The 18,397-nt window shown below is 38.0% G+C and overlaps 1 pseudogene; it reads right to left on the reverse strand.

Annotated features, from left to right (window-relative positions):
- Window positions 1–4,899: 4,899 nt before the first annotated feature.
- LOC101050768 (60 kDa heat shock protein, mitochondrial pseudogene) lies at window positions 4,900–6,532 on the reverse strand (annotated as a pseudogene).
- Window positions 6,533–18,397: the final 11,865 nt, after the last annotated feature.

The raw sequence follows: 18,397 nt of genomic DNA on the forward strand, positions 1-18,397 counted from the left end.
CTACTAAAAATACAAAAAATTAGCTGGGCGTGGTGGCGCGTGCCTGTAATCCCAGCTACTCAGGAGGCTGAGGCAGGAGAATTGCCTGAACCCAGGAGGCGGAGGTTGCGGTGAGCCGAGATCGCGCCATTGCACTCCAGCCTGGGTAACAAGAGCGAAACTCCGTCTCAAAAAAGAAAAGAGAAAAAAAAAAAAAAATAAATAAATAAAAATAAAAAAAAAAACAAAATAAAACAAAACAAGAATATGTAACAGAGACTATGTTTGGACAGAAAAACTTAAAATATTCACTGTCCTTTTGTAGAAAACTTTGCTGACCCTTGAGAGAAACCACTGAACTTCCCAGAGGACAGTCAGTCCTTCCAAAGTTACCGGAAGGAACTGCAGCCTGTAGAACACAGTTGTTCAATGTTCCAGATGGTTGACTCTTAAACAAGCCGTCTTCTACAGTCTGTGCCAAATGTTTTGTGCATTCCTGTGCACAGGAGTAAAATAATAATTATCAACCATTTCTAATCATATCAAGTTATCCGGATAATGAATACTTAGAGAGAGAGAGAGAGAGAGAGAGAGAGAGAGAGAGAGAGAGAGAAAGAAAGCATCTTATGTGACTATGCATATATTGAATTTTATCTTCAAGTATATATTTAAATTCATGTTCTTAGAAGTCTAAGATTTGGATAAACTGCATGTGTCACAGAACCAGAGTAATTGATGCATACCAATTTTATCTCCTAGAAGCCAGGAACCCTCAAGCACTTAGGTCCCTAGGATGATCAGTCATCCTGACTGTAGCTGCAGTAGGAGAAAAACAAGCTCCAGACTAGTTCTACTCAAAGTGTGATCCATGGATAAGTGCTTATCTATGAATGTTTGTAGCCAGTCTGTGATAAGCTAATGACTAAAACTGAGAGAAAGCATTAATAAATGAGTATAGCAACAAACTCATCATGACTTAAATATAATTATTTTAAAAATTGAAGCTTGACTTCTGTATATCTTTTGGATTTTTACTTCATTTTTCTAGTAATCATTGGTTATATTTTATAAAAGGGTCAATCCACAAGGAATTGGAAATTTTTTAAAAATGATCTTTTACCACAGAGAGCTTGAGAATACTTTAGGAGGCCAATAAAAGCCTCAATATCTTGAGGTTAAACATTAATGTTTTTATGGCAAGATCTGTTTTTATCAACAATATCAATATTTTGGTCAATCATAGCAATGAGCCAAAGCCCATAAAATGAAATACATACATACCGGCTGACTAAGGATCTGTCAGAGGCACTTAGAATAATCATATGAGTCCCCCAAAAGTTAGGATGTCTGCCTCTCCTTTCTAGATGCCTTTTTCTTTTGCTCAATATTTAAGCATGATATGTTAAAGGCAGGCACTCACATCCTCTACTTCCATTTAACAGAAACGCTCTAAACATAAAAAGGATTACAACAGATAAGTGAATAGAGCTGTTAAAAACTTACAGCAGAGAGCACAGGGATGACGAACCCTTGACACCACTCTTGGCCCCTAACTCCACAGTGGACACTGCTATCAATCAGCACTTTCTCTCTTGCAAAGCCATGTGCAACTACAGAAACCTTCTCATCAAAGCATTGCAGGAAGCTGCCACCAATCAATCAGAGTGAACGTAGGAGCTGGACACTCATTACCGTCTCTAGTGTAATGAGAAGAACATAGGTGTCACAAGAATTAGACCTTAACTTGATTCTGACAGTCAGCCATTTGGGCCACTCTTGTCACCTCTCTAGATCTGGACAAGATCAGAGAAGGTCACATTAAAATTTAGTGTAGCCTTTAAAAAATACTGACCCCTGAACTCCAAAGTTTTTTTTTTTTTTTTTTTTTTTTTTAGGTTGTCTAATGGCACCTTAAACATTAGTCATTTTTTAAAGCTGCCTACATGATTCTTATGCACAGCCAGACTTGAGAATCACTGGATTAGAAGATCTCAATGACTGATCCCAACTCTAATATTCTAAGATGTTGCAATTATTTGAAGCAAGGTTATTCTTGGTCATACAAACTTAGAGTCTAACCAATTAAATTGGATTTGTTAGGACCTGAAAAACCAACTTCATCCCTTGGGCAGTTTATAACGAGAAAGAATAAAAGGCATAGGAATTTTGAATTACGAGGCAATAATTCTATTTTAGGTGTATGTGATCACAACCACTCAACCTTTATTCTTGTGGTTTTTATAACGCTTTATAATGCCTTGCAAGAATTATTATAGCCCCATTTATCATTTTTGCCTATTATTACAGATATGCCATAATTTATATTACCTATTATTAATAATATTAATATGGATTATAATGATTCAAGTTTCATTTGAGGATATCAATCCATCTTATTTTAATGAACTTAATATCTTAATATCTCTATTAAAAAGGGCATATGCCCACAATCATCCCATTTCATAGGTGATGAAACTAAGTCTTATGTATATATGTATACACGCACATGCACATACACACACACACACACACACACACACACACAGACTTAATATTTGATCCAAAATCTATAGGTTTTATTGTTACAATATAAGCATTTAGAGCTTTAAATATCCTTTCCAAAAAATTACGTGAACGGTAATCTTACTTTACTTACTCATCCATATATGTTATTTTTCAGACACTGAAGATACAGAAATGAGAAAATGCTCTAGGATGGGGTTGAAAGAGAGACACATTAATAAATACTCACAATAAAGGGTTGCACAAGCCCTGACCAAAATACCTCTGTGGTACCATGGCAGCATTGGGAAGAGATGGGTTGACACCAACACTGGGACAAAGCACAGAGAAAATGACTTGAAAAGCACAGAGAAAATGACTTGAAAAGCACAGAGAAAATGACTTGAAAGCTGGGTTTTGAAGGGCACCTTGACTACAGCAGATGTGCAAAGCGTGACTTAAGCAGAGGCACTCTGTTGAAAAACAGAAACATGGTGGTCATGTCTACTACATGGGAGCAGAAGTAGGAGCAGATGAAACTGGAAAAGATTGGGAACAAATCCTGGTTTTTTTTTTTTAGACATTCTAAAGATTATGATCTTTTTCTTACAGGCAATTTGTATTCATGGTTTGTGCTTATATGTACATCTTCCTTTTAACATGAAGGTCCTTTGTAAACAAATGTTATTGTTTCAATGACACCCTTTTTAACAATATAGTTTGAAACCTTGTGAAAATGGTAAAAAAAAAAATGTATGCCATGGATTTCTGTGTTTTCACAAGGGAGGATCTCAGAATATTTTCCTCACCACTTCTCAATTTTCTAGTTATGAGAGATGAGGGAGCCTATTTAGAAACTATAGAATTTTAAAATTTAAAAAGACCTTAAAAGTCAAATGTGAAAGCTTTAGAATCACCCTCCAGTAAACAAATTCTTTGATTTTATGTGCTGTCTAGTGGTATTGTATAGCATTCATACGGTGTGCTCTTTGGGACACTAGACTCTCAAAGAGCTCCATTAAAAAAAGATGTTTCATAGTTAAGAAAGTTTAGGAAGACCTATGCACTAGAACTCTGTCTTAAAGAGTTAAATGAATTAGAATCAAAGACTGTGACAAACCCTGTAAGAAACAATCCTGTTAACATTTTTTTAAACTGGTATTTACCAAACTTTAAAAATTTTTTTTGAAATTAATAAAATTATATTTATTGTGTTCATGTTGCTCTGAAATAGGTACACATCATGGAATAGCTAAGTTGAGCTGATTAACATATACATTATCTTACGTATGTATTTCTTTCTTTTTTTTTTTTTTTTTTTTTGACAGAGTCTCACTCTGGCCCCCAGGCTGGAGTGCAGTGGTACAATCTCAGCTCACTGCAACATCTGCCTCCCGGGTTTAAGTGATTCTCCTGCCTCAGCCTTCCCAGTAGCTGGGATTACAGGTGCCCACTACCATGCCTGGCTAATTTTTTGTATTTTTAGTAGAGATGGGGTTTCACCATGTTGGCCAGGCAGATTTCAAACTCCTGACCTCAAGTGATCCACCTGCCTGGACCTCTCAAAATCACTACTACTCCTTTCGCCCTGTTCTTTGGCAGTGTACCCAGTTTATATTCATAGCAGACTCACAGATTACCATCTCAGGAATACAAACAGGATTCTCTCTTCAGGTGTTCGCTTAATATCCATTTCCTTGGGCATCTTTTTCTGGCCACTCCTTTATTCTAGACTCAAGTGCTCCTAAAGAGTTGCCCCTCTTACCTGTCAGCTTCCCATGGTGGACAGTGAGCAAAATGTCAACCACTATGTCTTAAATACTTACACAACATCTAACATAATCCTTTATCCACAATTTAAATGGTCCTTAAAAGGGCTGAGTAAGCCTTTTTACATGAGGGCCAATTTGGGAAATTTAAAAATATCTTCTGGCTACATTATTTAAAATTTTAAACAACTTTTTATTACATAAAGGCTGTCACATAATTTGATACTTCTCTACTTTGTACATAATTATTCTTACTGTCCACAGAAAGGCTGCTGTTTAACTTCTCATCTGGTAATGGCAAGCACTCAAATCCCGATTTTAATAGAATGGCAGTAAAAATGTCTCAGTTATTCAGGTTGAAAGCAGTACATTGGTTCATGGCTCTTGCACCCACTATCACTAACATACAAATCTTTTTCCATTAGAAAATACAAAATAAATTATCTGTGGGCATGAGCAATGACAGCAGTAAGTTATTATATATTGTCAATCAAAAGCAGTAATTGATAGTCATGGTGATTTTCTTAAATATCAGCCAGGCTTCTCTTCAGTCATTTTCTTCACCTGACAGCTAAAGCTATTGTTGAGGGACACTGTTTTGAGCTTCCAGTCACAGTTCAATAACAAAGGTAAAGCACTCTTCTAGGAATTAGAACATACCACCTCCCATTCTACCCTTTGCATTCATTCCAGGGTTCTCTTTTTTAGATATTTCTGTGACTACAACTTCTGCTGTAGTTAACAGACAGGCCACTCCAGCAGTTCTCACAACATTTGTTGGGTTAATTATTCTTTTTTCCACCATATTCACAGAATCTCCAATCACAGTATCATAACTAATTTGAGAAGAATCTTGCATAATTTTTTCAACTATCAAAGATCCTTCAACACTTGCATTCTCAGCATTTGTCATTGAAGGAATTTTGAGTGTTCTTTTAATAATTTCTATACCATTTAAAAAATCTTCATTAGCTGGAGTTAATGAGTCCAAGGCTGGAATGCACTGAAGCAGAACAATAATGCCTTCTTCAATAGCAGCTAATGCAGCATTAAAGATATCCATAACTGTCTTTATTTTCTTTCACCTAGACATCACTTGTTTCACCAACCTTCAACACAGCTACTCCATCTGAAAGTTTTGCCAGATGTTCATTTTTTTCTTTTTATATCCATTAGTTGTGATAGCTAACTACTCAATGATTTCTTGAATACATTTTTCAATTTAAGCCTTGTCACCTTTTCCTTTTAATAGCATAGCATCATCTTTGGCCACAATGATCTCTCCGAATTTTCCTGAGTCATGAGGCTGAGCATCTTTAAGATTTAGGGTAAACCCCTATTCTCCAAATACTGTACTACCAATAGCAATAGTTCTGTTGTCACCAAAACCTGAAACTTTGACTGCTACAACCTGATGAGGTTCAAGATGAGCATACTTAGAGCTTCTTCATCAACATCTTCAGCAATTGTGACCAAAGGCTTAAGGTGAGCAGGGCCAATTTCAAGAGCAGGTACAATGGACAAGACATGAGGAAGGTTCTTTTCACTCAGTTGAACATAGACATCCTGGAATTCACATTTCTGACCTTTTATGTATTAATAAGTATGGAAAAATATAACCTCATTCAAACTTCATGCCTTCAATATTTTCTAATTCATCATTCAGTGTTTTTCCAACTTTCACGTGAACATGACTTTTGTTCCAGCCTTTTTCATTGCATTAGAAATAATGCTGCCAATTTGTGTGTCTCCCTTTGCAGAAATTATAGCAACCTGAGCAATTTCTTCAGGGGTTGTCACAGGTTTAGACTGCTTCCTAAGTTCAGCAATTACAGTATCAACATCTAACATCACGCATTTCTGATTTTCACTGGATTAGCACCTTTGCTAATCTTCTCACAGCCTTCTGTGCGATAGAGCATGCCAGTACAGTAGCAGTGGTGATTCCATCCCCAGCTTCTTTAATTGTGTTATTGGAAAGACCTTGAACAAGTTTAGCTACAATATTTTTATATTTATCCTTTAAGTCAATTGACTTTGCAACAGTCACACCATCTTTTGTTACTCTGGAACTTCCTCAGCTCTTCTTAATAATCCCTGTTCTTCCCTTTGGCCCCATTGTAATAGCTACAGCATTGGCTAAAATGTCTACACTTTGAAGCATTAAGGCTTGGGCATCTGCACCAAATTTTACATCTTTGGCATAAGCCTGAGGAAGATTAGGCTCCAGTACCCTGGACACCAGTCTTATTCAGCAAAAAAATTGTGGGTAACTGGAGCATTTCTGCAGGGCTGCAGTAAGGCGTGTGCTCAGTGAGACAGGTCATTGGCGGCTAGTGAAGGACAGTGTAGAGCCCATTTTTTAATATTCAAAGTGAAAATAGCTTTTTCACATCCCATAGAATCATTCCTAAATGTTGCCATAATTAAGAGTGCCGCTTTATTAAGCAAAGTAGTGTTAATAAACAAATGGCACTGCTTTTGAAGCCACAAAAATGTTGCTATCTGATCCTATTTGAGATGTAGTAACTCATACCACATCTCTACTCATTTATATCTTACATTTTTAAAGTTCTTCAAAACTCAGAAAATGAGTTCACAAACGTTTTCTGATTTCAATCTCGAAGCTATTCTTCAAACACATATCATTATACCCACTTCGTAGTTAGGGAAAGTCACAGCTCAAAGAAGTGTAAACGAATTCCCCAAAGTGACTCTGTTCAACTTGAACTTGAGTGAGCTCAGTGCATTTATTGTTATGTGAGTTACTGTTTAGTGAGAACCTCAAGTGAAGCAAGTCCCTTTCTAGGCCTCAGATGAGAAGGAGTAAATCCCAAACAGCTTCCAACCCAAACAAGACTCTGATAGCAGCAACGCCTCCTCCACATTCAAATTGCGAAGGCCAAGTGTACAACCCGAAGAGCTCCAGACCTGGATGTGGGCCTGGAGGTGGTACTTTCTCCCATAGCTGACTTCCACCTTGGTCATCACAGGCCTGGAAATAAGAAATTCTAAAGCACTTTCACCCTTTTACAAGGTCTAAGGTGTTTCCCTAAGCCTAGCAGTGCTTTGAAAATTTGAGCAGACATCAGAATCACCTACAGAACAGGAGGGCTTGTTAAATCGGTTTGCTGGGCCTTAATCCCAGAGTTTCTGGTGCAGTGGGTCTTGCGTGGTAACAGAGAACATCAGTTCTTACCGGTTGTCAGGCAACTTCTTGCCAATTGCCAGTTGTCAGGTAATGCTGATGCTGTTCTTCTGGAGATCACACTTTGAGAACCACCACCCTAGTTCTTCATTTGCTTTTTCAAGAGTTGAAATGTTTTGAAATCATTTCTTCTGAAATCAGATCTTGAGTTCTTCCAGAAGTTAGGTATCTCATGCACTCATAAATCTCAAGTCGCTCAATTACAAAGCAAGAGAAAAGTACCTTGACCACAAATGTTTCGAAGCCAATTATTAATCCCAGTTCTACCATTTCACAGCTTTTAAGCCTTGATTAAAAAGGACCTCTATTTTCTCAACAATATGTCCAGCCCAGTAACATACATGAAGATAAAATTATGCCTCTGTTGGAAAAAAAAAAAACTAATAGGGTTTACTTTAAAATAAGGTAATGTTTTTAGGTATGAAAATCTAAATGAGGCATTTCCCTATTGTGGAATGAACCAGGTACTGGTATAAAGTTACTTGTCTATAAATATGCAGCAAGACAAGGCAGAATCAGATACAGAATTCATGCCTATTCATTCCCCCTTACAGATTTCCCCCAGGTGCACTACTCCACAACAATAATAGTAGACAAATACTCAGATGGGCCTTGGAAAGCCTAATATAGAACCTGACAAGAAATACAGTGATCCATCCACTCCTTTGCCTATCTATTTCAATGGTTCCATTAGTAATAAAATTTCTCTTCTGGATGCATAATTGATAACAAAATAAAAATAAAAATATATCTTTAATCTAAGTACCTAAGTACAATACATATTACAGTGCAGCAATCATTCCTGCAAAACTCAGGGGTGTGATTTTATTATGCCAAGTTTCAAATTCCCTTGAAGCTCATCAACAGGGCTTTCAGCTAAGTTCAGCCCGAGAGATTTTTATGTTTGTGTCTGGGGGGTTACCTACTTGTTCTGTAAGTGAGAGCCTCCTTGATTTCCAAAAAATAATTTTATTAATGTAAATATTTTACTCCCTTAAAATATATAATTTAAAACACTCCAAGAATGATAGCAAGATAAGATCTGTGCTGATGCTGAGAACGAGGCACAGCCAGAGGTTATCTGATCGGTTAGATGGGGAAAAACTGAGAAAATTACTTCACAGTCAATTTGTTTGCTTTTTTCTAAAAATAGGAAAGTAGACGGTATAGATTTGCTAATAGTTTGCATGAAGTAGAAGCCTGCCCGGGTACTAATGATTTGATATAGACTAGCAAAGAAAATGCAACTCTATTTAACTTAGTTCAGCAAGCATTAAGTGCCCTTGATGCACTCAGTAATGTTTTAGCCACTGAAAATGCAAAGGTGAAGAGGACATAGTCTCTGTCCTCAAAGAATTGAAATAAGTCATTGCAATATTCAAGATGAAATGGTTCACACTTAGATTTATATTTTCAATATTCAACATGGATCACATTTTTAAAATTCAGTTATAATGTAGGTTGGTTTTATTCAAGTCAACACACACATATTGGGCATTTAGTATGGGGTAAGGAGCACTTGATAAAACAAGACATAGTACCTCCCTGCAGAGTGTGATCAGCTTCTTATAAAAGTGGCAGAAGGAAAAGGAATAATATGTGATAAACATCGCCACTGAAAAAATTATTTGTAATTCCTAACGAGTACATTTCATTATAAGTACTATGTCTCTCTAGTATCTGTGCTTGGGACTTGAGTTCATCTAACAGCCCTGGGCTTGAGCCTGCATGAGCTAGAAGAATAAGGGCAGTTTGTCCTATGATCATGTCCCCTTCAGAATAGTCCCAAGCATATTTTAACCTAGATTATCTGCAAATTTTCCCTCACTTTGGGACATCAGTGTTGGCTCAAGTGGAAAGTAAATGTTAACAAAATAGTTTTGAGGTTAACAAAATAGATGAGATCATTTAGCTTATATGAGACCACAAGATGATCTGAAATCAAAAGACCTGACTACTTCCTCTGTGCCCTTCTCTGCTATATGACCTTAAGCAAGAGTGGCCACCTGGCCCTTGGTTTTTGACAGTCCTTCAAGATTATTGAATGCAGGGACATTGTTTTATCATTCTAGACCCAGAGATCAGCATAGAATCGAGCACATACATTACTTTTCACAGATGTTTGTCAAATACAGATGCCTGGAGAACATCAAGTGTGAGGTGGCAGAAAAGACGACCAGTGACATTCTGTGTATGATTTCTTTATATTGTGTCCCAGACATCCATATCTCTATTCTTTGCAGCACCAGTAAATATTGAAGGAAAAAAAACGGAAAAGAGGAAGATAAAATCCATTTGCAATTTTTAAAAATGTACAGAAAAATAGAAGACTGGGAGAAATTATGCCAACATTTTAAATATTTTTATATAGTGGAATTATGAGTGATGCTTTCCACATGTTTAAATGCTTTTCTAAAATTTCCAAATTTCTAAGTTTAGCCTGTCTAAGCTTTACAATAACTTTGTGAGTTGCAAAATTGACCATATATGTTCCCTTTTATTTTGGCTGCTAAAGAGGCTGGGTTCAGTGGCCCAGGACTGTAATCCCAGCACTTTGGGAAGCTGAAGTATGAAGAATCACTTGAGACCAGAAATTCAAGCCCAGCCTGGGAAATATAGTAAGACCCGGTTTCCACAAACAAATAAAGAGTTAGCTGGGCTTGGTGGCATACACCTGTAGTTCTAGCTATTCAGGAGGCTGGGGCAGGAGGATCACTTGAGCCCAAGAGGTCAAGGCTGCAGTAAGCTGAGACTGCACCACTGCACTCCAGCCTGGATGAAAGAATGATGTTAATTAGAGATTAAAGTCAAACGTTAAAAAAAGATGTAATTATATGTTACCGTTTAGCTTAGTTGCTGTGAAAGTCTACGTCAGTTATCTGAATGAAATGGGAATGTTTTCAATATATACTAGTCTCTCTACCAAAAAAAATAGTGCCTGTTTACTGTGTTCTGATTCACAATTATTACAGTATCAGTAAAACAAGTAATAACAAATAATTTTATATTTCTAAGAGTACAGATTAGCCTTTTCATTTTTTGAAAAGGATTTTATAAAAGAAAATTCTAATTTAAAATACAAAGTGAATAACATTTGCAAGTAAAACCACAAAAACTCCTAAGGGCTTATACTCCTTTAATGTTGGAAATATTTGTTAAAAGTTGTATTTCCTTTTTTTTATATATTTAATGAATATGACTTCGCCTCCAGAGTCTTTTATTTTTCTTATATACTCTCCAGAAACACTTCAAAGGGTATCATAATCAAATCTATTTTTAATGCTTAGAACATATTAGTAATAATTAGTGTTCCATGTACTTTTTTTGTATGCAATGTTCAACCTTTGGAATTAATCTTGAAATGCATGTTTCTACACCTCTAATAAGGCTTTTATTTAACTAAATTTGTAAGCTAAAACCTGATAAAATCACAAAGGTTTTCATATTATTCAAAGGAAGAGATTTTATTTAAAGGGTCTGCTGTCTTAACATGTGGTTTCACAAATTTAGGAATTATTTTTGTGAGCACATTCATGGGTGCTAGTTAAACGTCTATATTAGGCACTATGGGAACACAAAGGTTAATATGGAATATGGATATTGCTTGCAAGAAGCTTAAAGTCTAATTGAGAAAAACAAGACTTGAGAACACAAGCATTTAAAACATGACAAAAGTGATTAAGATTACAAGAAAGGCACAGATAAGTGCCATGGAAATAAGAGAAGGGAATAAGAGATTAAGTAGCATGTGAACTAGGACTGGGTGAGTGAGATACAGACCTGTGGGGATGAATATGACAACCATTACAGCTTTGATCTCTTATCTACCATATTAAATTGTAACTATTGCTTTACACATCTATCTCTGTTTCACTAGACAATGAACTCTGAAAAGACCAGGTCCAATCCCCTTTGTACAACCTCAGCACCTAAGACGGTAACTGAAGCAGCACTAATATGTATTTGTTGAATGTTGAATGACTACAGTGGGAACTGGTACAATGGTAAATTGTGAAAGCTTCAAGGAAGGGCAAACACAGTGTATCAAATGGTGTTGAGCTGAGTTTGTTGGGGTGATAGCAGATGAAGAAAAGTTGTGAGAGCCCAAGTGGGAATCTGAGATGCAGACAGTTAGTAGAAGACTTGGGATGTCAGGTTTGGACTTTGTCTAATATATAAATGGGGAACTAGTTGAAAATTTTTAATAGGGAAGGACATCGTCAGAGCTGTGGAAAAAGACTAGTGGTAGGATGTGAGAAAGCCATTATTATTGTCTGGTCTGTGATCACACTAGACTTCAATAATGTAGAGGCAGTGGGTGGTGGGGGTTGGAGGGCAGGGACGCAAGGGCAGTAGTCAGAGAAGATCTGTCACATGTGGAACCAACAGGACATGGCAACTGAGTGAATTTGGGGCTCATAGAAGGAAATCTATCAATGAAAACAGGTTTTCCACCTTAGCTGCTGGAGAATACTGTGCTCATTATTAAGGGAAAGAATTGTTCATGTATAAGATGGGACTGAGGTATCTATTTTGACTATGATGGGTCTAGAAAGCCCAACTTAACACAGCCAGTGAATGGCCCAACCACTCCTCAAATTCAGATCTTTAACTTCCAGCTAAGGGCTATTCTGGGGACACAATAGCCTTCTTATTTTTAATACATGAATTATTGGCTTCTGTTAGAAATCTTCTATTGAAATAAATTTCACCTGCAGTTTGAAATAAATGATACACTGCTATGGATTGAGATTGTTCCTCCAAAACTCATATGATGAAGCCCTAACCCCTAATGTGACTGTATTTGGAGATGGGGCTTTTAAGAGATAAATAAGTTTAAGGTCAAGTGCGGTGGCTCATGCCTGTAATCTCAGCACTTTGGGAGGCTGAGGCAGGCAGATCACAAGGTTAGGCGTTTGAGACCAGTCTGGCCATCATGGTGAAACCCTGTCTCTACTAAAATTTACAAAAAAGAGAGCGAGAGAGATACGTTTAAATGAGGTCCAAAAAGTAGACTCCTAATCCTGTAGGATTGGTGGCCTTATTAGAAGACAAAGAGGGTGAGATCACTTTCTTCCCGCTTGCACATACACCAAGGAAAGGCTGTGGGAGGACACAGTTAAAAGATGACAGACAAAAACTGGGGAAGAGATCCCCTACCAGAACCCCGCTATGCTGGCACCCTGATCTCAGACTTCCAGCCTCCAGAGCTGTGAGAAAGTAAATTTCTGTCGTTTAAGCTGCCTTATCTGTGGTATTTTGTTATGGCAGCCTGAGTTAAAACATGCACATTTCTACACAAAACAGTAAGGAGCCGAGTTATCACTGCAACCCAAACTGTACTTTCACTCTCAAACAGAAAATAGGCTTTTCATTTGTGTTTTTGCTTTTGTTTTTAATCTGATTTAACTAAATGCTCTCAACTCCTCAATGGCCAAACGCGGTACCATCGTTGAGGTAGAACTTACCTTCTGTCTACCATGGTAACCAATACACAGAAGGCACTCCATTTTTTTCTGAGTAAATGAGTATTATTCGTTTTCCTCCCTGGGAAGTAGAAAAGCCACTAAGCCTAAACCTAAGCAGGAGTGCTCTTAAAAACCTGTAACCATCATCAGAGACAAAAATGACACCAACCGAGGGAATATGGAAGGTCATTTTCCCCCAAACATATTATATTCTTTCTTAAATTATCTTCCTATTAAAAATACTTCTTGTAGTCAACCAATATCACTAAATAAAGAATGCAGAAATAGTTTTAGGCAGCTCATTAACAAATATAGAATAGTAGCTCTACTTTACTAAACTATTTTAACCTATTCAGACAAAAACCAAAACAAAACCTTGTCTGTAAATAGCCAAAATGAAGAAAAGTATTAAGCAATACAGCAGGGCAAATGATTATTTCTATGTATGAAAGAAAAAGTGAAGTTTGATATAAGGGATTTTATACTATATTGGGAAAAGTAACTAATACTTCTTTAGAGTTTAATGGCACAATTTTACTCAAATTTAATTTATAAGAGTTTAGAATTGGCCCTTTAATACTGCCACATTACAATGATCATCTGCTGTACATGCCGTAGTTACTTCCACTGTACCAGCACAACCTGCTGATTAATTTCCAGGCTAATGACTTGACTTCTGCATGTCTCATCTTCTTCTTCAAACCTGCCCTAATGATCAAGACATAACAATTTTAGCTTTCTTTACATTAGTCAAAGGCAGTTAGCATTGTCAGGTAACTGCAAAAAAAATCCTGTTGAAATTGAAGAGATTGCAGAAAGTGTATGACTGCATAAACTTACTAAGAGAACTAAAATGGTTCAGTTCTGAAGCTAATTTTTGCGAGAAAAGATCAGGGGGCAGGCACCATTCGCAATGATTTCTCAGAATATCTAACCCGATTGTTGTCACAGAGCCTGTCTGCTCTGCCGTTTGTGAATGTTTACCTAGGATCAGTCCGTATGAGTGGTATTCATGAGGCAGTTCAGTGGCGCAACCCTGAGTTGGGAACTGAGAGGCCATTACTGACTTGTTGTCTATTCATTTTAGATTGTTTCTATGGAGGATTTATAGAAACAATACCAAGGTGGCACCAAGGTGGCTATGAATGTTGTTTACAGACAATTTAGAGGAATAAACCTGCAGTTATGCTTGGGCTGGCTTCCCTTGTGGTCCTGGGGCATAGTGTTCTAATCCTATTGTGACGTGATTGTTTCACCATAAAGTGCTCCACAGAGGCCTGTAATTGGCATACAGGTTCAAATTAGATTGCTGTGTGTTTAGGAAAGCTAGGGTCATTTCACATCAGCACCTCTCATTAAGAAGCAGGCAAGGAAGTTCTCCATTACAGGAAATCTAATGTATATATTATCTTTTATGATAAAGACAGTACCTAGAGTACACGGTCACTGACACAGGCACACATATATTACCCATCACCATGAGGAGGAGGGTAATGTGAAAATGCAAAACACATATCTGAGAATGGCAATTAAATATTTACCAGCAATGTATCATGGAACACCAGCTTAAGGAGCTAAAAAGGAGAGACAGGAGGGAAAATAATGGATGACAAAAAATCCAACAATTAGTTCTGCTTTTTTCTAATAATAAGACATGAAGGTAGCCTTTCTCTGGGAGCCAAGCAAGTCTGTGGTATCTATGTTTTCAACTCTAGTGATGGGTGAACTCAAGTGAAGTCTCAGGATGAAACATCCTCTTTCTAAACTTGTTGTAAGCTTCTTTTCAAAATCCTCAAGCCTTAAAACCACTGACAACAAAATACATTTGTTAACAGATAATCAACTCATGGTGGGAGGTTACTCTCTGGATAGTTAAAACCTAGGACAGACAACATTCCAGTAGAAAGAATAAATATTTCACAATCCAGTCATATAAGTGAATAAGCATTTTTTAAGTCTTTGCTTCATGCTTTCTGATATCCATGGAGGAAAAAAAAAGACTTGAAGGAGGCTGAAATCAGAAGAAAACAATCTGAGCCAATAGGAATGTAATGTTAGTAAATGAAGAAACAAAACATTTAAAAATTGTGATGATGAAAGAAGAAGGGATGTGAGGGACAGTGAAAAAATCAGTAAGTAAACAGCACAGCACGATGTGGTTAGAAAGTAAGGGGGCTAGGTGTGGTGGCTTATGCCTGTAATCCCAGCACTTTGGGAGGCCAAGACGGGTGGATCACCTGAAGTCAGGAGTTTGAGACCAGCCTGGCCGACACGGTGAAACCCTATCTCTACAAAAATTATAAAAATTAGCCGGGTGTGGTGGAACATACCTTTAATCCCAGCTACTCGGGATGCTGAGGCATGAAACTCTCTTGAACCTGGGAGATGGAGGTAGCAATAAGCTGAGATTGTACCCCTGCACTCTAGCCTGGGCAACAGAGAGAGGTTCTGTCTCCAAAAAAAAAAAAAAAAAAAAAGCAAGTGAGGGAAGTCAGAGAAAAAAAGTGATGCTGTGGTCTGAACATTTGTGTCCCTCCAAATTCCTATGTTGAAGTCAATCCCCAAAGTGATGATATTGGGAGGGGAGTTTGGGGAGGTGATTAGGGCACAAATGGGATTAGTGCCCTTATAAGAAGGGCCCTAGAAAGCTAGACCCTTCCACCAGGTGTGGACACAGCAAGAAGGAAGCACCTATTAACTAGCAAGGAGGCCCCCACCAGACTAGGAATATGCTGGCTTCCTGATCTTGGCCTTTCCAGCCTCTAGAACTGTAAGAAATGCATTTCTGTTGTGTACGAGTTACACGGTTTATAGTATTTTTCTCTAGTAGCCTGAATAGCCTAAGACACATAGTAGGAGGGAAAAGGAGAGTGGGGAAGGGGTGCGGGGGGGGAGGGAAGGTGTTGTGGAGACATGGAGAAAGAGAGATAGTATTCCATTTTGAAAAGGGAAACTAATTTGCTTTCAGATGGCTGAAAGCTGTGGAAGAATACAGACTAACCATGAATCCAGTCCTAAGGAAGAAGTCAGCTAGTGCACATCCGTGTACACACACACACACACACACACGTACACACACGTACACAGACATGCACTCACACACACACACACATGCACAGACATGCAGAGACATGCACTCACACACATATTCAAGAATGTCTCTGGAATCCAAACATGGCCTCTGGGCATCAGCCATAGTAATGAACCTCAGAGATACCAGGGCAAGGTTCCTATTATGGATTGAATTGCATCTCTCCTCCCCACATATTTTGAAATCCTAACTCCCAGTAACTTAGAATGTAACCTCATTTGGAAATAGGGTCTTCAGAAAAGTAACCAAGTTAAAATGAGGCCATTGGAAGCAGGAGACCCTAATCTCAAATGGCTAGTCCTTAGGGAAAAAGGGGGAACTGTGGCGCACACGCATAGAGAGGTGATATGAAGAGTCACGGGAGACGGCTGTCTTCATGCCAAGAAGAGAGGATTGGGACAGACCCTTCACAGAAGGAAGAAACCCTCCTGATGCTTTAATCTCAGACTTCCAGTTTGCAGAACTGTGAGACAATAACTTTCTGTAGTTTTATGAATGAACTTGAAGGGTCTTACATTAAGACAAATAAGTCAGGCATAGAAATGCAAAGACTGCATGATCTCACTTATATGTGGAATCTACAAAAGTCAAATTCATAGAAGTAGAAAACAGAATTGTGGTTACCAGAGGCTGTCGGGTGGAAGGAGATGGGAAGATGTTGTTCAAAGAATATAAAACCTCAGTTAGAAAGGAGGAATAAGTTTTAAAGATCTTTTACATAGCATGGTGCCCATAATATTCCTCAAGGATCTAGAACCAGAAATACCATTTGACCCAGCAATCCCATTACTAGTTATATACCCAAAGGATTATAAATCGTTCTACATAAAGACACATGCACATACATGTTTGTTGCAGCACTGTTCATAATAGCAAAGACTTGGAACCAATCCAAATGCCCATCAATGATAGACTGAATAAAGAAAATATGGCACATATGTATACATCATGGAATACTATGTGGTCATAAAAAAGGATGAATTCATGTCATTTGCAGGGACATGGATGAAGCTGGAAACCATCATTCTCAGCAAACTAACACAGAAACAGAAAACCAAACACCACGTTTTCTCACTCATAAGTGCGAGTTGAACAATGAGAACACATGGACACAGGGAGGGGAACATCACACACCAGGGCCTGTCATGGTGTTGGGGGCTAGGGTTGGGATAGCATTAGGAGAAATATCTAATGTAGATGAGAGGTTGATGGGTGCAGCAAACAACCATGGCACGTGTATACCTATGTCGCAAACCTGCACATTCTGCAAAAGTATCCCAGAACTTAAAGTATAATATTAAAAAAAAAAAGTAAAAAAAAAAAAACCCTGATGTATTATAAGTTTCAAAATTGCTAAGAAAGTAGATTTTAAATGTTTCCACCACAAAAAATGGATGAGTATGTGGGGTGATGGATATGTTAGTCATGTGTAATGATTTAACCATTACACAATATAAACACATATCAAAACATCACATTGTGCCCCATAAATATATGCAATTATGTGTTATTTAAAAATAAATAAATAGATTATTTCTGTTGCTTAAGCCACCCAGCTTGTTGTGACAGTGATAGTAAATGAATACAGTTTTCTAGCTAGGAAGTCTTACTCCCAATGGTTAGATCCTCACCCCTCTCCCAACCTTCTAGATTGCCCAGGAGTGCCTTCAGGAGACTCCTTAAGATGAACCCGAGGGCTGTAGATGCTGTGCCTTCTGCACAGAGGCCTCTGAATTGCCTGCTACTTTCTTGCTTGTGCACAGCAAGGGGGCATAATTACCCATTGGCAAGTGCTTCTAGCCTCTGGAATCCAGGGACCTAGACATTCAAAGCCTGTTGGAGTAAAACCTTCCTAAGGTTCAGAACATAACCTAACACCAGTATCCAGGGAAACAACACAAAGACTTGTTCATGATGGCTACAGCCATCCCGAAAAACTTCATATATGTGTAGTTTTAATAGTTTCCATAGGTCTTCTGGTGACAGTGCATTCACCCCCCCACACTAGCACAGTAGGTGTACCATCCGTCTCCACAGAATAGTGGGATATAGCCGCTGAGGGATTCTTTGTGAAGCCAATCCAAGACCCCCATATGCTATGACTATACGATCTGAATGCCTGGGAAGCAGTTCTACCTCACCCCAGAGCCAGCTGCTTCCTTGCTAATGTACTCTCCACTATAATTTTTGAGAGAAGGGCCTAAAAAACATACCTCTTGGTTTGGCAGTGATCTTAGTGGCAATTGTATCCTATAAGTCCCAGAGACATTGATTATAGGTCATGTGCTTCCTGTCCTCCCTGAGACACATTGTAGTTTGGTGAAAAAGGCATGACTAAGATGTGTGACCTTGAGACTGTCAACCTCATCATCTAAAAAAT

Source organism: Saimiri boliviensis, chromosome 16, assembly GCF_048565385.1.
Source record: "Saimiri boliviensis isolate mSaiBol1 chromosome 16, mSaiBol1.pri, whole genome shotgun sequence".
Lineage (NCBI taxonomy): Eukaryota > Metazoa > Chordata > Mammalia > Primates > Cebidae > Saimiri > Saimiri boliviensis.